Raw genomic sequence first — 18883 nt, 5'->3', positions numbered from 1 at the left:
GGGATAGAGTCCAGTGAGTTCCTGTAAGTCAGGAACAGAATGTGGGTTAGTAGCACCTATGGAAAGAACAAGTCAAGGTACCAGTTGATGACTATACAGCAAGGTAGTTAAGAGGGACAAAGCCTTTAATAACACATCTGACATTGTAGATTCAAGACATGCAGGAATACACATAAATGTGAAAATAAGGCATGTACATTAATGTCCATGTCCACGCTCAGAGGTGCACAACTGGCCACAGTCCTATGTAGAGAATACTTTTATATGCACAGGTACCTCAAACCTTGTACCAACCAGGCTTGTATGGCTGAGTGAGAGAGGGGTATGCTGTGAGGCCCTGTGGCTCCACTGAAACCTTTCCCAGCACTATGGGTCCTCTACAGCAGGGGTTCCCAACCCCTGTGGCCATATACCAGCTGGTTTGCGAGAGCACGGAGACCAGCGGTCCCCAACCTGTGGTACATGGACCATGTCCCCATATGTATCACGGGCATAGGGCGGTGCATGGGTTGTATTTCTAAACACAACCCACCCACTCTCCTATGGCAGGCTCAGACCTGTGATGGAAGAGTGGGTGGGTTCTGGCATCATGATGTCACTCTGGGGGAAGTTTCTTCCCCTCTGAGTGACACACGGCTCCCCACGAATGCGCTGTCTGGAGTACGTAAGTTTAGTGGACCAAAGGTCCAAAAAGATTGGGGACCACTGCTCTACAGCCTTTCTCCTGCAACTTTGTTGCCCCCCCCTGAAAGCTTTCTTCTCTAGTTTCTCAGTCCTTTCTGTATCCTCCCCCTTCCTGTTCCTTGCAAACGAATGTGTTGGGAAAGGAGAATGAGCCATGTGATGACCCGGTAAAGGTATAAAAGCTTTGCTACAGATCCTTGGTTCTTAACCACATTAAAAAAAAGCAGGCTTATTAGAAGACAACTGTATGGGGACTGTCACTCCCTCTGCCACCACTCTTATAGCTGTGTGAAATATCTTAAAGCCAAAGGAGGTGCACTGTAAGGGAGTGGAATGTGACATAAATATATATAGAGGCACAGTGTTACATGTATCTTAATGTCTATTTCCTTCTAGGGTCAATCCTAATAACCTTATAATAATTTAAAGGTGATAGCAGGTTCACGGCTGCAAAAGACAGTACTGGCAGTTGCACAGCCTTACTATAAATATTTATTATTATTAACACAGTCTTTTAGCACAGAGGTTTTTTTGCATTTACCTGACACAGGGATGGGCACTAGACAAAAGTAATGCAAAAGTTTATTTAAAAAAATGCATATTTAAAAATAATTTATTTTGCAATAACTTTGCAATGTACACTTTATTTTATGAAGCATTGCTTTAGTTTAAGGTCAAATCACAGCTGTCAGTTACATATACCTGTTATTCTGTATCTAGAAATAATTAAGGGAAAAGGTAGACACGGGTGTAGTTTTAGTTACTTAATAGCACAGTGTTAAGCAAAATAAGTGATAAAGATCATACAGTGAAGAGGAAGGGGGTGCATAATGCAGATTTTCATGAACCCTGATGTTCGCTGCTACTTGTAGCTTTCTAATACTAATTATTAGGACAGATGATTATTTTTGCACTGAAAAGTTAATAACTTGATGATCAGACCAGACTGCCATTGTTAATCCAACGCATCACTGATAATTATATCAGTGAATCAGCTAGCATAGAAATATGACCAATTCTGAATGCTGTGAGATCCCACAGGAGAAACTGACCAGGCAAAATACATTGTTAGGCTAATTAAACACACAACCTGTCAAGCTAATCAAGACTTCTGTTATCATGGGGGTTAATTAGCTCCACATTTTGGAGTAATTTATTAAAAAATGTATGTGTATATCTATCTACCTATCTATCTATCTATCTATCTATCTATCTATCTATCTATCTATCTATCTATCGTTGTACTACATGATTAATAATTTTTATATACAGTGAGGTTGTATTCTTAGAGGTATTTATTTTTGCCCATGTACAATAATTTATGGAAGAGAAGATTTATTATTTTCATACAAAATATTATATCTGTCATTACATATAAAACATTTACAGAAACTGAATCATACTATGCCAGGTTGGCCTCCGACAGAGCTGCAACATACAGTTGACTTTTTCCTTTTGTCCCCACTATTGAGCCTTTTAATGACCTATTTCATGTAAAATGTGTGGGGCTTGTATTGCTAACACTTGGGCTTCCATTGCTGGCATGGGAGCATCAGGTTGCTGACATTGGGTCTTCTATTGCTGATATGGGGCTTCTATAGCTAACATAGGTCTTCCATTGATGACATTGGGGCTTACATTAAAGGCACAGTTGCTTTGGTCCTTGACATGGGACTGTCATTACTAACATGGGATTTCTATTGCTCACAATAAAGCTTTCCGTGTTGGCACAAGAACTTCAGTTGCTGAAATGGTGCTTATATTGTTAATGTGGGGGTTCTACTGCTGGCACAAAGAATCCAATGCTGGCATGGGACTCCAGTCGCTTAAATGGGGTTTTTGTTGTTGACATGGGGCTTACATTGTTGACATGGGGCTTTTGTTGCTGGCATTACGGTTTCTGTTGCTGACATTGTGCTTATATTGCCAACATGAGGCTTATGTTGCTGGCATATGAGCTTTCAATACTGACCTTTTCTTTCACAATGTTAATTTCTTGACTGAAAGTAAGTGAAGGTATAATCATTGGCAGTCATTTACGTTATTGCTTGTTGAAGATCTGTGATATATAAAAGCCAGATACAACCAGGTAGCTATAATTTTAAAAAAAGGGTCAACAATGGCAGCCTCTATACCTTTCCCGTGACAAAGTCACTAAGAACTACAATTGAGAGTGATATGGAGGCTATTAGTTACTTTTCATTCTACAAAGTTAGCTGTCATGTTTCCCTTTTTGCTTTAATGCATTATATACTTTACCTGAAAAGATTGAAAATCTTCTATTGGGAACACTGCTAACTGATAACTGTCTAAGGATGAATTTTCCTTACTTTTTTTCTTTACAGTTGTGTCTGAAGATAGGAAATTAAGGAAATTTTCCAATTTGACATAGAAAATAATTTAAAAAAGCTTGCTGGGTATTTTAACCAGGACATAATTTTTTCTAATTGACTTTTTAGATAGCTATTATTGATTGTGCTTTTTCTTAGTCACATTATTTAGATTTATACATTTATTTATTGATGTATTTAAATGCATCTGATAAATTCTACTATTAATTCATCAGATGTACATTTTTCTCTTAGTTAAAAGGATAAAGGATTTAATTGTCAGGATTCCTTTGGGGACGTTTTCCCCAGCATGGATACATCTTACATTAAGTGGAAGAGATTTTTATTCCTTTCTGGACAATCCCACTCTAACAGAGTAAGACCAACACAGTATTCAATAGAATGTTTGAGTATTAAGATGTCACCTAACTCTTGGGGCTGAATTACCAATTGCCAGACCTGAGTGCTATCATACTCAGGGTTCTATGGTGTCATCCACGTACTAAGCTCTGAGTTCTGTGATGTTATCACCCAACCAGGACTCTGACAATGACTGACACCAGCCAAAGGACAGACTGGGATGCTGCAATAGGGAGGGAGTTTTAGATGGGGATGGACCATCAGCAGATATACATTTTTTTGCAAAATACTTTTTTTTATTACAAACAGTATGCCATATTGAATAATTGCTTTGTTCATATTCCAACACATAATATTGAAAGTAACATGAAATGTTTATTTAGTATTTATACTTCTAGTATTTAGTTATAAGGCCTTATGCACTCCCTGGTTCCACCCTTGCTGCCCCATAAACCTACAAATGATGTTTTAAATAAAACCTTTTTTATTTTTTTACATACCTTATTTTAGGCCCAGTGATATTATGCAGACCTTCAGGATTTTTGGATGGATAATCAGCTGGGAGGATTTTTTTGGTTGCATCATACCCTTCACATATCATAACATGTACCAAAAAAGCTTTTATTTCCCAAAGGGAAAATTTATACGAGTTTTAACAGTGCCAAATATCAACACTCATAACAAAGTATAACATGTACCAAAAAAGCTTTTATTTCCCAAAAGGAAAATTTATACGGGTTTTAACAGTGCCTAATATTAACACTCATAACAAAGTATAATAAAAGTTTATTTGCAATTTATTATTTAATATTTTAAATATTATTAAATTATTATTAAATGTTATTGTGAAAAATCGCTTACAACATACAAAATAACAATTGAACAATCCAAAAAATTGTATTGATACATATCGATTTAAGTTTTTTCACCAGTAGTCTTCATCAGAAGGACACAACATTATTAGTACCCCATCAATATATTTTTTCAGATGATAGTTGATCAAATCAATATCATATCAATAAAATTTTAGTATTGTAGTAAAAAGGGATTTTTTTCTATAAAATATAGTGCAAATAAGTCAGATGTTTTCATGCAGTTATGAGTAATGTGACCCCATGTTATCATAAAGCAGCCTGATTTCAATGCACCACAGTGTGTATGGTCAAAAGGTAAGATATCACCTTTAGTTGTTTTTTCTTCTGGGTGGAGCACAATAATGCACCTCTTTACTCTTTAACATTTATCCTGCTGGGATCACACACTCACCGCTTCCTGCCTGTCTTAACTGCAAAAAACCTTTGAATATACCTTGTTATGAGTGTTGATATTAAGCACCGTTAAAACCGTTCTAACTTTTCCCTTTAGGAAATAAAAGCTTTTTTGGTGGACTTCAAGGTTTTTAAAGTTAGCAATTTTAGTACAGAAAAGGAGCATGTACAAAGAGCATGTACAAAAGGAGCAACTATACAAGACTAAATGTAACCTTGAAGTTCAGCCCAAAACCCACCCATTTTGTTTTTTACTACCTCTGTCAAATTGTTAATGTGTCAAACACGTCAGACAAAAATGTCACACATTACAAAATAGAATACATTTCCCCAGAAGGAAATTATTTTAAAATAGGTTTTATGCCACTGTAATATTTTAATAACGTGTTATAGAATTATACAATATTCACATGACACAATGTAAACTGCTCATATGTTTGAAGCTAAATTCTATGTCTGTGTTCATTATATCAGTGTTTTTCAACTTTATTTGAGCCACGGCACATTTTTTTACATTGAAAAAATCCTGCGGCACACCACAAATCAAAAATGTTACAAAATGACACTCTGTAGCTAATTCTTTTGTCTCTAAGAATCAACAAGAAAACTGTTACCTACTGCCACCCACTGACATGGAAGAGTATTACATTACTCTGCCAGTCACTACAGCACAGACACTCGACAATGGTAATTAGATAATTTCCCACGGTACACCTAAAGATCTCGCATGGCACACTAGTGTGCCGCGGCACAGTGGTTGAAAATCACTGCATTATATAATCTATCAAATTTACATTTGCTTTTAAGATACCTGATATTTAATTATCCTACTCAGCAATCTATACATCTCCTATACAGCATGACTTATCAAGGTCCAAAGAGAGCATGATTGTTTTTATTGAACAACTTCTACATTTCTCCTATTTCTTATACATCAAAGAGCAGTTTTCCCTTTTTTCTTTCTCTGACACTTTCAATTTTGGCACACTGTAGTGCAGAAGTCAATTAAAAATATATATTTAACTAGCTTATCAAAGAGCCCATATGTGTTTACAAGTTTTTTTTTTTAGTAAAATCTTTGTACCAGCTTATACTAGGCTAAGAGAGTCAAAAAAGACTTCCTTTCAATAATTATTATAATTATTACTATACCCTACACATTGCAGCCAAGAATTGCCATGCCACTTGTCAGCAAGCAAATTTTATGGTATGGATTAGTTTATGAATACAATTTGATGAATACTAGCTGATAGAGAGTGCCAACCAATCCAAACACACCCTGGGCTAAATCATATATTCTTAAAAAAAAAGTTGCCATTCCAGGCAAGGTTGATGTCTGTATTTTTTTAGGCAGGATTGAAGAGACACCGTCAGTTTGCCATAATTGGGAAACATGTTAATGTCTGCAGATTGTAAACACCAGGTCATTCACTTATTCAATTACTGTTGGACTTTGAAATATCAGCAAGCACATGGGACAATGATGGGGCCTGAATAAACAATCACCTGGCCAAAGGACTCACATGCTATGTCAATCCCCGTCTGAGATCAGCTGACACCAGCCATAGCTTAGGGAGGTTGGGATGGTGATGGAACTTGGCTTATAAGTATAGAAGCTATAGGGAGCTGGGTTATCTGAAGACAAAATGACAGAGATAGAGAATTAAATGTAGGACCTCTATCATGCTTTATTTTTGATGTCTTTCAGACTTCAGATGATTACAAAATAGGACTGAACATCTAACATTCAATTTGGTTCAACTATAACTAAGTACATCTGTTCACACAATATTCTTAGTTCACTTGATGTACCCAAAAGTCAACAACTCTGCACAATAACAACAGGCTCACAATCTACAGATACGAGTAGAAACATCAGGTTGTGAGCCCTTTGTTCGGATATACAGTGGACAGATTCCCATTGGCTGATAAATTTACCCCTGACACCCTCTAGACAATGGGAGTGCTGACTGATGTATTCATGACCAGCTAGCTCAAAGCCAAAAGCTTACATTGGCAACCCTCAACTATGTGCCTGCTGTACACAGTACACAGTGGTTGCCTACAGTTATTGGGCTCACAACTGTTATTTGCCCACCAACCAAACAGTTAGTAAGGTAAACTGTGGTCTGGATTTAACTTTGGCCGCAATGGCCCAACAGACCTCTAACAGATGTGAGTCAAATGTGAGCAACACTAGTTTTTATTGCTGTCTGTGTCTCCACCGAGGATTTTTCTCCCCATTTCCTATCTGAGCGACATGTTTCAGACATAACAAGAAAATTTCCCTAGAGGGGATACAGATAACATCTAAAACCTGACAAAGAAAAATAAAAGATGTGCTTAAAATTGGCTGTGTGGATTTATTAGATAAATACAGTGTTGGATGGAACCTGGAAAAAAAGAACACAAAACCCGAACAACATCAACACACATTTATTGATTTTCTATACACCAGAGCAATCAGAAGCATGTGACTTTCACTATCAAGGTTCAAGCACATGGACATTACATGAAAAAAAAACTAAATGCAGTTTGATACTCTATACACTCAACCGCTTACCTTTTTTTTTTTTTTTAAATCTCATCCCAACTGTAAAAGACAAAAAAAAAAAAAGAAAAACAGCTCTAAGGTGCCCAAAAAGTGTATAAAGTGAAAATATTTTGCATATTATGGTGGAATATATGCGTTATCAATAGACTTGAAATCATGCATATAGAGAGTGATTTCAGAAATTCAGATGATACAAATCTGTCTTGACCAATGGTGGGAAAGAAGTTCTTTGGTCTCAATCCCAGGACCATGGTGTACTGTCTGTTGCTGAACTCTTGATGTCATATAGCCCAGATGACTCATTTATGAAGCTTTTACTGGTCTAGATCATAAAAACATATTGCAAAATAATGTCACCGGACTCAATCTCATTGGCTTATGCATGTTTAGTTTTTTTGATTATATATTTGATTTTAATCATTTTTAAATGCATCATTTTCAGAATATTAATTTGTTTATCCTTTACATTTGTTTCTTCTGTTTTGGGTCACAGTCATCATTTTACATATTTTTCATTGTTCATGTACTATCTAGAACACAGCTTTTGCTGTAAATTGCATGGTCAGTATTATTTAATCTTTTTATGCTTAATTGTCAGCTTTATGTTGTGTCATAGATGCTTATGATTGTCAGTAGTGGGTAATATGATTGTTTTTGTTGCACTTTTTCATTTTCATAGGTTTCAGTACATTAAATGCATTTAAACATAATTGGATTTACAAACAATTTTAAATATCAAAACGTAGAACCTAAACATTTAAATGCAGAAAAAATGGAGATTCTTTCAAAACAGCTGCAAGGAACTTTTCCTGTAACAACTAATGTTTTCTAATTTGGTTAATTGAGCATCTTAGTGTTGGTGAGACAGTAGTATTATATTCTTGCATTCAGTATATCTCATTTCTAAAATGTTATTGCTGACTCATGTTTTTTAGTGTTTTCATTCATATACTTTACATGCTGAGTGACTCTGAAAATTGCAAAAAAAGGGAATATTGTTTTAGCAGGGCTTTGCTAATAAACCAATACATAACATATAAAAACATAATGTGGCGATACTAGGCTTGTTGTTCCTAGATGGGTTTTCATGGATTTCTGCCAAAGGGGCACAAAGGCGTATGGTGCCTTTACTAACCTGCAGCCTGGAGCTACAGTTCTCACACACATCTGCTCCACAGTCCCTAGCTGTATTATTTATCAGGAATGGTAATGGTGGTGACAAGAACGAGCCAGAGAGGTGTTCAAGCAGAATCAGGAGACCGAGTAATCATCACCAATTTGGGAACAATGCTGCAGATAATTATTGAAGAGAGACATGCCAGGACCTTGTTGCTTTTATGGAAATGTGATGGGTTGCAAAACATCTTGTGCTTAAAAAGGCTCAGTAATGTATGAAAAGTAATACAGCATCCCAGCACATATTCAGCACTAGCCTGCTTATAAGTACTTCTTCTTCTGGGAAGAGTGGGTACAGTACCTGTGATTGGGAGCTTTGATTGTGTCATTATGCGACTCTGGCAGCCAAAGCTTTGGTGCTTCTTTATTTTTGTATTATCTATGGTTCGTATTTTTGAATTTCTATAAATGCAGCACCAGCAGTCTGGTATAAGGCTATTTTAGACATTTGTGCTCTATAAAGTGTTTGTGTTTCAACAAACAAATTTATTAAATATGGTACATATAATAGGCAAAAAATAATTTACAATGACAAGTTTTACTGTAGAAATAGTAAAACAAATAAGACATCAATTATCTCCTTTTCACAAGGAAAAGCGAAACAAATCGTTTCCAGAAAGTTAGAGGTCATCTATAAATTGTACATTTTACATAATAATGAGTGGAAAATATGATATGACATTAATTTGTGTACAGCATGTTATATAATATGTAGTTTATGTTCACCATTTATTCTAAACGTAAAGGCATATCACAGTCCAAATTCAATGTTTTTAGTTTATTTTATACAGTATAAAAAAAGAGATTGTGTCCAGAAAGGGAATTAGTAATTATTATTGTTTTTTGTGTTGCCAAGCAAAGTACAATAGGAAAAATATGAAAAAAAACAAAGCCACCTTTGCTTTCTACATATTTTTCCTGTTTATTTTATACATACATTTAGGTGGAGAAAATGTGGAATAGGCTCCCTCAGGAAATAGTTTTAGCAAGTACTATAGATTGGTTTAAGAAAAAGAGAGACTGATTATCCAAGGAACCTCCAATTGCTTCCTGTTGGAGCAAATTGTACCAGGGTTTTTTTTTTTGCCTTCCTTTGGATCAAATACCCTGTTTTCCCAAAAATAAGCTCTAGTAGGATTTTTAAGTATTTCTGAGAATGCTCAAAATATAAGCCCTACCCAAAAATAAGCTCTACACCGAAAATAAGCTACAGTATATAAAAATACATGGACAAGAGGTGCTCATTTAAGAAAAGTGCTGTTGCTAGACATGAGAAATTGGGGCCAATGGTTCTAAAGGAAATTGAGTCACAATAAATTCAAGATGGAATTCAAAGTTTGGAGAGTTATGATGATGTTCCAGAAGATGATGACATGACTATATTTAAATCAATGTTGATTTTTGTTTCTGAATATCACAAGAAATTCATGATGGATTTCAGGGTTTGGAGAAGTATCACATTGGCTCAGTGAGTAGCATTTTTGCCTTTGCAGCACTAGATCTCAGGTGCGAATCCAGGCCAGGGCACTATCTGCATGGAGTTTGCACATTCTCCCTGTGTCTGTGTGGGTTTCCTCCCACATCCCAAAAACATGCAGTTTGGTTAATTGGCTTCCTCCAAAATTGACCTTGGACTACATTATTGACATATGACTATGGTAGGGACATTAGATTGTGAGCTCCTTTGAGGGACAGTTAGTGCCACAACTATGGACTTTGTACAGCCCTGAGTAATATGATGGCGCTATATAAATACTTTGTAATAATAATAATAAAATGTTCCAGAATGTGATGACATGACTATATTTAAATAAATGTTGATTTTTTGTTCAAGAATAAATGTTGATTATTGTTCATAAAAAAAAAAAAAATAATAATAAAATCCATATAAGACACCGTCTTATTTTCGGGGAAACAGGGTATGTCTATAGGGTTTTTATCTGGGATATGTTTATTTCCTTAGTGGTTGAACTTGATGGACAGGACAATAATCTCCAGCCGCTTTATTAACTACATCTGCTTGTTAACACAGATATCTAACCAGCCATTCATATGGCAGGAACTCAACGCAAATAGTGCATTTGACTAACAACTTTCATTAATCTGGATACAAGCACCACAATTGCCAAACACATGTTGTCAAACTATTACCCCTGAGGAAGCCTAATAGGGCGAAATGCGTCAGGTACAACAATCAACATGAACTTATGCTTATAAAACTGTATGGCAAGTAAATGTTTGGCTGGATGCTGCATGTCTAGTGCCCCCTAGGGCCAATTTGACACTTGGTGGACCCCAAGATATTATTGTGGTCCAACCTAAATTTGTCAAATCCATCACATCACAGGTTGTATTTAGTGTCCTTTGAGGCCTAATTTGTATTATTTGAGCAACAAGAGAGCGTTGTGGCACATGTTGAACCTGTTTATGCTGTATTCTTATATTTATATCATTGACTGTAAACCAATTCAGTTTTTGTGCCGAAAACCTTGCTTTCCTTTCCTTTTTCTATTATTTGTTATTGTACATTAAGGTTGGTACTCAGTTCTCTGAACAACACATAACTAGAATTACCACCAACATCCATTGCTTTAGTTCCTGTTCTGATTGCCTTGAACCAGAAGATTGTCTTTTTCCAGGTATATTTGATACTATAGTTATTTATTTCAAGGCTGCCCAATGCCAGGCCTCAAGGGCCACAAACAGACCAGGATTTCTATATTTTTATTAAAGAAATGAAAATGTGTGCAGATGTTGTCCCTCAAATACTGGAAATGGACAGCTCTGAACTAGTTTACATTTTTTTCATTTATTTTTTATTATAAGGGCAGCATGGTGATTAAGCGGTTAGCACTCTGGCCTTTGCAGCGCTAGGTCCCAGGTTTGATTCCCAGCCAGGACATTATCTGCATGGCATTTGCAGCTTCTCCCCGTGTCTGCGTAGGTTTCCTCACCCATTCCAAAAACATGTAGTGAGATTATTTGGCTTCTCTCTAGAAAAAAAAAATTGACCTTAGACTACATTAATAACATATGACTATGGTAGGGACATTAGATTGTGAGCTCCTTTGAGGTACAGTAAGTGACATGACTATGGAATTTGTACAGCGCTGTGTAATATGATAGTGCTATATAAATACGGTATAATAATAATAAAGACACCCTGAAATTGTTATGGCACTTCATATCCAAGCTAGGTGATTTCTGAAGCAACACAAAAATATTCCATACATGCTTTTTAAACAGTCATCTGGATTAGGGATGAGCGAGCGAGAATATTAAGTTCGATCACGCGGCGAATCGGGCCTTTCTCGCTTACTGAAAATGTAAGCGAGAATGGCCTTCTGATTCGCCTGGAGGTCGAGCTCTTGCCAAACAGGAAGATTTCCAGGGCTGCAATCCTCTGCGATCTCCGGGCACTAAAGGTTAATTAACCTCTAGTGCCCCCGGGATCGCAAACAGGAGGATTCCCAGGGCTGAATGCAGCTCTGGGAATCCTCCTGTTTTCATTTCCTCTTCTGATGGTTTCATAAAAGCGGTTCGAGGAAATTTTACCTCTATTTTCTCCCTATTCTGGATGTCCAATCCAAATTACTATTTCTACTATCTGTATAAACTTTACCCTCACCATTATACAGTTTTTGTAGACCTGCTACTTTTTGAGCCCAGATTATTATTGTTCATCACTAACAAAAGCTATAAACACTCACATTGATGAACCTAAGAACACTCTTCCCACAGATACCCACTAACCTGTGTCATGTAGCTACTGGTGGTGAGCTTTACTATGAGGTCTTTTATCTTTGGTATTTGAAGCAGCAAGCTGCTAAAGCTTTTCATAGTATTCTCCTCTGGTTTTGTGTTGTGATTTCTGTACATCATTGCTTGTCTGTAACTTAACAAGAAGTTCCAAACGCCAAGCAGAATCTTGCAAACATATAATAATCCTTGTAGATAATCATTTTCTTGCTCGCTGTATTAATGACAGCTTAGTATTCAAAAATGTCTTCCAGCAGAATTGTCACTGAATGTCAAATGTCTCTGTCTTTTTATAAGGAAGATGGTAATAGCTAATATTACATTTCTCTCTATAACTAACAAAATTCAACTCTCTGACACAAAATAACCAGCTCTTTATACTGCAATCCAGTTTTGGTACTGTCTAGAGAATTTCTGTTTTGATAAGGAAGCAATTGCTATACATTATATACATCCAGTAACTTTATATGTAATTTTTCATTAAAGTTAAAGGGGAAGTAAATTGAAAAACGCACTCATCTTTACCTTTGCAGATTCATTGTTGCCTCTGGAGGTTTCCTGAATCTGGTCATGCGTCATCCTGGCATCCTTCGTCTCGGCAGTGAGGAAGTTCCGGGCCCCGCCATCTTCTTTTACCTCCTTCCATCTTCTTCGCACTTCACCCGATCTTGCATTGTGCAAGGGGGGGATTGGGTGATGTAGATGGGAAAAAAGAGTGCTGGTCTTACTGTGCATGTGTGAGAGTGGCATTTTTATACCCCATTGAAGAAAAAGCTAAGCATGCACAGAAAGAGCAGCCAGAAGCCTCCTGGGATGCATAACATATGTATCCTGGGAAGCTCTGCATTCCCATTCTGTGTTGATTTCGGAACAAAAAAGAAGGTAATTTTTACCTTATTTAAAATATTTATAGTATAGTCTAATATAATAGTCCACCGTTTTATGTAAGGTGAAAATTTAACTTTAGGTCCGCTTTAAGCCTGAAGCTGACAACAAGAGCTCAAGGAGACAGAAGTTAAAAGGTTAATGAAGGAAGAGGGTAAGGTGGTGTCAGGAAAAGAGTGGTTAGTAAGTCAAAGGTTGGAGATCAGAAGTTAAAAAAAGAAGAGGATGGGGTGGTAGGCGCACTTTTTCAAGGAGCAGCAGGGGGGGGAATTTGTACACCCACCCACCCTTGGAGGCTGTGGCAGTGTTGGTGGTCAGAAAAGTTAGGGGCTCATGAAGGCAGTATTGGTAGGAATATGGTTTCAGTGGTTGAAGGGACTCATCTGAGGCATGGTGTCTCTTAGGGGAAAAGGCCAAGGGGCTACATGTTTAAGATATTGTTCCCAAGATGGTGGGTTGTGGCTAGGAGCAGTAATGTGATTTGGTGGCAGGCCCCCAAGCTTTGACATTGGTGGTAGTCAGGGCTTTTAAGGACCTGTAAACCCAGTGCCTCATGTTAGGTAGCAGGTGATAAGAGTTCATTTGATTGCACTGCTGTTGTTTATGGTAATATTATTGTGTTAAAAATAAAACTTTGGCCATTTGGAGTATTTATTGGGGGCACAATGGGTAATTGGAGTGGGAAAAGAGAATAGAATGGGGAAAGTGGGTTGGCTATGGTCTCTGAGGTGGGCTTTGAAGTAAGAGAAGGTGAATTCTGAGCTCCCCTAAGTCATACTAGAGCCGTTTTCCAAAACCCCAAAATGTATTCTTTTTGGATATCATAAACTATATGTATGCTTCTAATTTGTGCAAACTGCTTGGTTACCCCTTCCTATGTTTTGCTCCTGTTCAATCATTTATTTCTGTTCTTTTTCTAACTGTCAACTATGTAACTCTTTACTACTTGTTTTCTTTTCTGTATTTCCAAAATAAGTTTTTTAAACCTTTCCTGGGGTTTCTCTGGTTGCTCTACCCTTTTGATTGAATATTTGATTAACTCTGCAAAAGCCAACTCTGTAAATGGTACCTGGTGCACATGATGTATATAAGGCATCCATTAGTCTATTCACTAAATGTTCTATAAATAAAGAAGCAGGTATGTTACTATATCACTGTGTTAGTAGCAATTGCCAAGACTATATATTAGCATACTAGGAAAATTACTCCTTGGGTACTAATATACAAGAACTAACACTCCCACCTTAGTACCCAAGGGATTTATCTCAACCTACCCGCAACAAGTTTGAAAATGCTTAGGACTTTGAAGAAGTCACCCCTACAAACTTTGGTGCATCAGTTTTCTTCATATACCGCTTTCAGGTTGAACCCATCAGCCTGTGAATTTCCTTGTCTTAAGGTTTCCTCAGCCAATCAGGGAGCACTATAGTTTTGAATGTGGAGACTTGTCCCCATTTAACCTCTAGTACCGGGGATCGAAAACAGGATTTTCAGGGCTGCAAGAATGATTGCAGCCCTGAGAATCCACTGCGATCCCGGGGCACTAGAGGTTATTAACCTCTAGTGCCTGGGGAGCGCAGTGGAACTGCAGAAGAACTGCAGAAGAACTCTCAATGGAGTTTCACCATTGAGAGTTCATCTGCAGTTCAATTCCCACGGTCACCGGGCTGTACTTATCAGCCCGGTGACCATGAGAACTGAACTGCAGATGAACTCTCAATGGAGAAACTCCCTTGATCTTCTCAATGAATGCGACCACAGCATTAACAGTGTGCGATCCCCGGCACTAGAGGTTAGTTAACCTCAAATGCCCCGGGGATCACAAACAGGAGGATTCCCATGGAATTCTGTGAATACCCTGTGAATCCTCCTGTTATAATTTTCCTTGATCTTACGATGGTTTCGCGATATCGGTTTGACGAAATTTCACAGAACCATCAAAAGTTCGAGGAAATTTTCGCAAAAATGCCAGAGCTATTCTCGCTCATCCCTAGTACTGGGTCAATATAGATGAACCACAATCATCATACTGTTTAAAGGTATGGTGGTGAGATGGGGATAGGGTTGTTGCTTATCCAGCTGCAGCATTAGCCAGCTGCAATCCCTGTTCCAATAATTATTCTGTCACTGTAACACAGTCTTGGCATATATACAATTATTTTTTTATTTCTGCATACTGTTCTGAGTTGGGTATATATTTGTTGCTTAAAAAATGACACATGCAACATCCTGTGGTATATTTTTACACAGTGGTAAATGTTGAGCTGATGAGTTAGGAATGAACTGCAGTACAGGATTACAATTACCTAGAAATAGTAATGTTCATTAGTGCCACTAAAAATCTGTCATTTTTAAATGAAATTTGACAATTTAGCCTAGGCCATTATGTCAGAACTACTACATATTTCTACACCTCTTTTATTCTGCCATGGTAGCATGGGGCTAATCTATTGTTAGTTTTGAAGTTATAATAAGATTGTGTATGCAAACGAGAAATGTAAAAAGTGATTGAACATGGGACATATAAAATACAGTTTATGAAATATTGTTTTTTGTGGAAATTCTTACATAAGTAAAGTAGCCATATATAACGCACATTAATAGGAAAGCACTAAATTGTTAACCATAGAAAGAGCAAAACTGAAAGAGCAAAAAAAAACAATTAGTAAATTGATTAGCAGAGAATTATTTAGAGCTAGTCATTGAGGGTATATGATCCCGCTAGTGTGGTGAGTAACAGCTACAAATGTTGCACAGTATTTACACACTGAAGCCATTTACACACTGGTTGTACTTTAAGGTTTAGTTTTTTTGATGCCCATCTTTTTTACCTTTTAAAGGCTGTTTTAAACTTCTTCTGATTTACAAAAAGACTCTGTTTTTTTTTTATCTGTGTTCTGTGTTTTGGGGGATATGTACCCATTGTCTATGTAATATTGTTGGCAAAATATGTTTTTCCATCTACATCATGACCTGTTAAACGTACCATTCTGACCTGACAAGGAGAACATTTTAGCTGCACACCAAAAAGTCCTTCAGTGTTAGTTTATTGCAATTGATGACCCATCGCCAAATTTGTTTCCCAAGCATAGACTGTGTGACTAAATATAGCTACAGATGCTACAGTCTGATCATACAAACACAAAACACAATGTAGCAATCTATGTAAATACTTATTACAGGTAGTCCCCGGGTTACATACGAGATAGGGACTGTAGGTTTGTTGTTAAGTTAAATTTGTATGTAAGTCAGAACAGGTACATTACTTTAATAAATGCAATTAAGAAAATGTTTGACTCAACATATTATTAGGCAGCATGGTGTCAGTTACTGTATAAAATCCTCACTATGAGTTAATCACAAACAAAGCAAAAAATCAAAGAAAAAGAAAAAGACTTTATGGACTTTAGACATTCATTAACTTCCGGAGCATGCTGTGCTTTGATATGCAAAAAGAAACAACTGCAGAGTTCGTATTGGTCATTAAAGAGTTACAAGATGTTGCAGAACAGCAAAAGACTTCTTCTGCAAGTCATGTGAAGTCATGTGAACCGCCCCGTCCTCCTCATCAAGCCTCTGTCCTGTACACGAACGAGCAGGGAAGCCCCATTCATATCTAGGAGTCGGATGTTCCTAACTCGCGAACTACCTCTATATGCTTATAAATAAACATATTTAACAACAACTACCTAAAGACTACCTCTGTTGGAACTTAAATGTTTTCTTTTAAAATGTGCCGTTATAGACTAGGATAAACAGATCGTTCAGATGTCCCATACTTTTACTTTTCATGAGCTGTCTGTCTTGCTATTGGTGTTTAGCCAATAGATGAAAAAATAGTGGTCCACTCAATCAAGCTAATAATTCACCCTTGAATAATTTTCAGGGCAGTGCTGCCAATCCATAAAATAGTAACCATGACTATATTAGGGTCCTGATTGCAATGGTGATACCTACACCCCCTGCAACATTTATTCAATTGCAGTATGAGGTATAAACTACCTCATAGATTTTGCAGGGAAACTGATAGAAACCTGTGCATTAAGGTACACTTAAAAGTAAGTGTTGCTGTACGTTTTTAAATGGGAGACCATAGCACTAATTTAAACTATACCAGCATTTAATTTCCCATACAGAAATAATAAAAATGATGACTTTATTTCTTTTCATTTTAAATTAAAATGTGTATTTAAATTAAGCCAGAAATTACCACTTCAACAAAATAAAACATGCAGAAGTTGTTATAGAGTACTCATTTTTGTAGCACAATGTGGACTGAATAATAAGGAACTTAAGGATATTTGTAGTTATTAATTTATGAAAAAGGAAGGAAATATTTTGGACTGGGACTTTTTAGGTGCTTATACAGAAACAAAATACTATGTTTGTTTAAAATAGAATACATCCGTGTAATTTTATTATAGCAATACAAAAATATATTTGTATATATTTTTATATATTTATGAAACAAAACATTATGCAAAACATTAAAAAAATGTCCATGTTTTCTTGCTAAGGTATATAAACATCATATACCAGTTATCACAGTTTCCATTCTACCATCCTTGACGCGTTTCACCCCAAAGGCTTCATCAGAAGGACATAATTTAGTGGAGTGGATAAGTAGATTTCTTTGTGACTTGTTAGTTATTTGATGTAGGTTGTGGGAAAAATCCCACCGGATTTGGAAAGATATGAAATAAAAACCTCAGTTCATTTGCTACGGCTAAATAGTCTTAATGATCAAACCTGATTGGTTTCTTTCCAGAAGTTATAGGTCAGCAATCATTTATTTGCTTTTGTAGTGCTTGTTTCCATTCAAAAACTCCCAGCTTGAATGCAGACTTGAGGAATGTGCCTCCACCTACAATCAGCAACACCCTCAAATGCAATTTATTAATTATTATTAATGTATATAACACTGAGCACATCATTCACCAAATGTATTTTTCCATTGCATGTATTTCAAGTTTCTATTCCAATAACCTTCTCCATTTTCCTACCTTAGATGGTGGCATGATGACAGTTTAATGGACTGCAAGGAAGAAAAGCTTTGATGAGATATGTCTAAGACAATATTTGATACACACACACAAAACACACACACATATACAGTGAGGGAAAGACGTATTTGATCTCCTGCTTATTTTGTACGTTTGCCCTCTGTTCAGTAAAGAGTTTTACTGAACATTTGTGAGATAAATCATCATTGTATATATATATATATATATATATATATATATATGTATATATATATATATATATATATAGTGAGGGAAATAATTATTTGATCCCCTGCTGATTTTGTATATGTGCCCTCTGACAAAGAAATGACCAGTATATAATTGTAATGGTAGGTATGAGAGACAGAACAACAAAAGAACCCTCAAAAACCCAGTGCTAAAAAGTCAGAGCTTGATGTGCATTTTAATATGTGAAATAAGTATTTATTTCTTTCTCAAAAGATGACTTAGCACTTGGTGGCAATTCCCCTTTTTGGCAATCACAGAGGTCAGATTTTTCTTGTAGCTGGCACCAGGTTTGCACACTTCTCAGGAGTGATTTTGTCCCACTCCTCTTTGCAGATCCTCTCCAAGTCAAAAAGGTTTTGAGGCTGATGTTTGGCAACTCGAACCTTTAGCTCCCTTTCACAGATTTTCTATGGGATTAAGGTCTGGAGACTGGCTAGGCCACTCCAGTACCTTCATGTGCTTCTTCTTGAGCCACTCCTTTGTTGCCCTGGCCATGTGTTTTGGGTCATTGCCATGCTGGAATACTCATCCACGACCCATTTTCAATGCCCTGGCTGAGGGAAGGAGGTACTCACCCAAGATGGACAGTACATGTCCCTGTCCATTGTCCATTCG

Source organism: Pyxicephalus adspersus, chromosome 11 (assembly GCF_032062135.1).
Source record: "Pyxicephalus adspersus chromosome 11, UCB_Pads_2.0, whole genome shotgun sequence".
NCBI lineage: Eukaryota > Metazoa > Chordata > Amphibia > Anura > Pyxicephalidae > Pyxicephalus > Pyxicephalus adspersus.
This window is presented reverse-complemented; position numbering follows the sequence as displayed.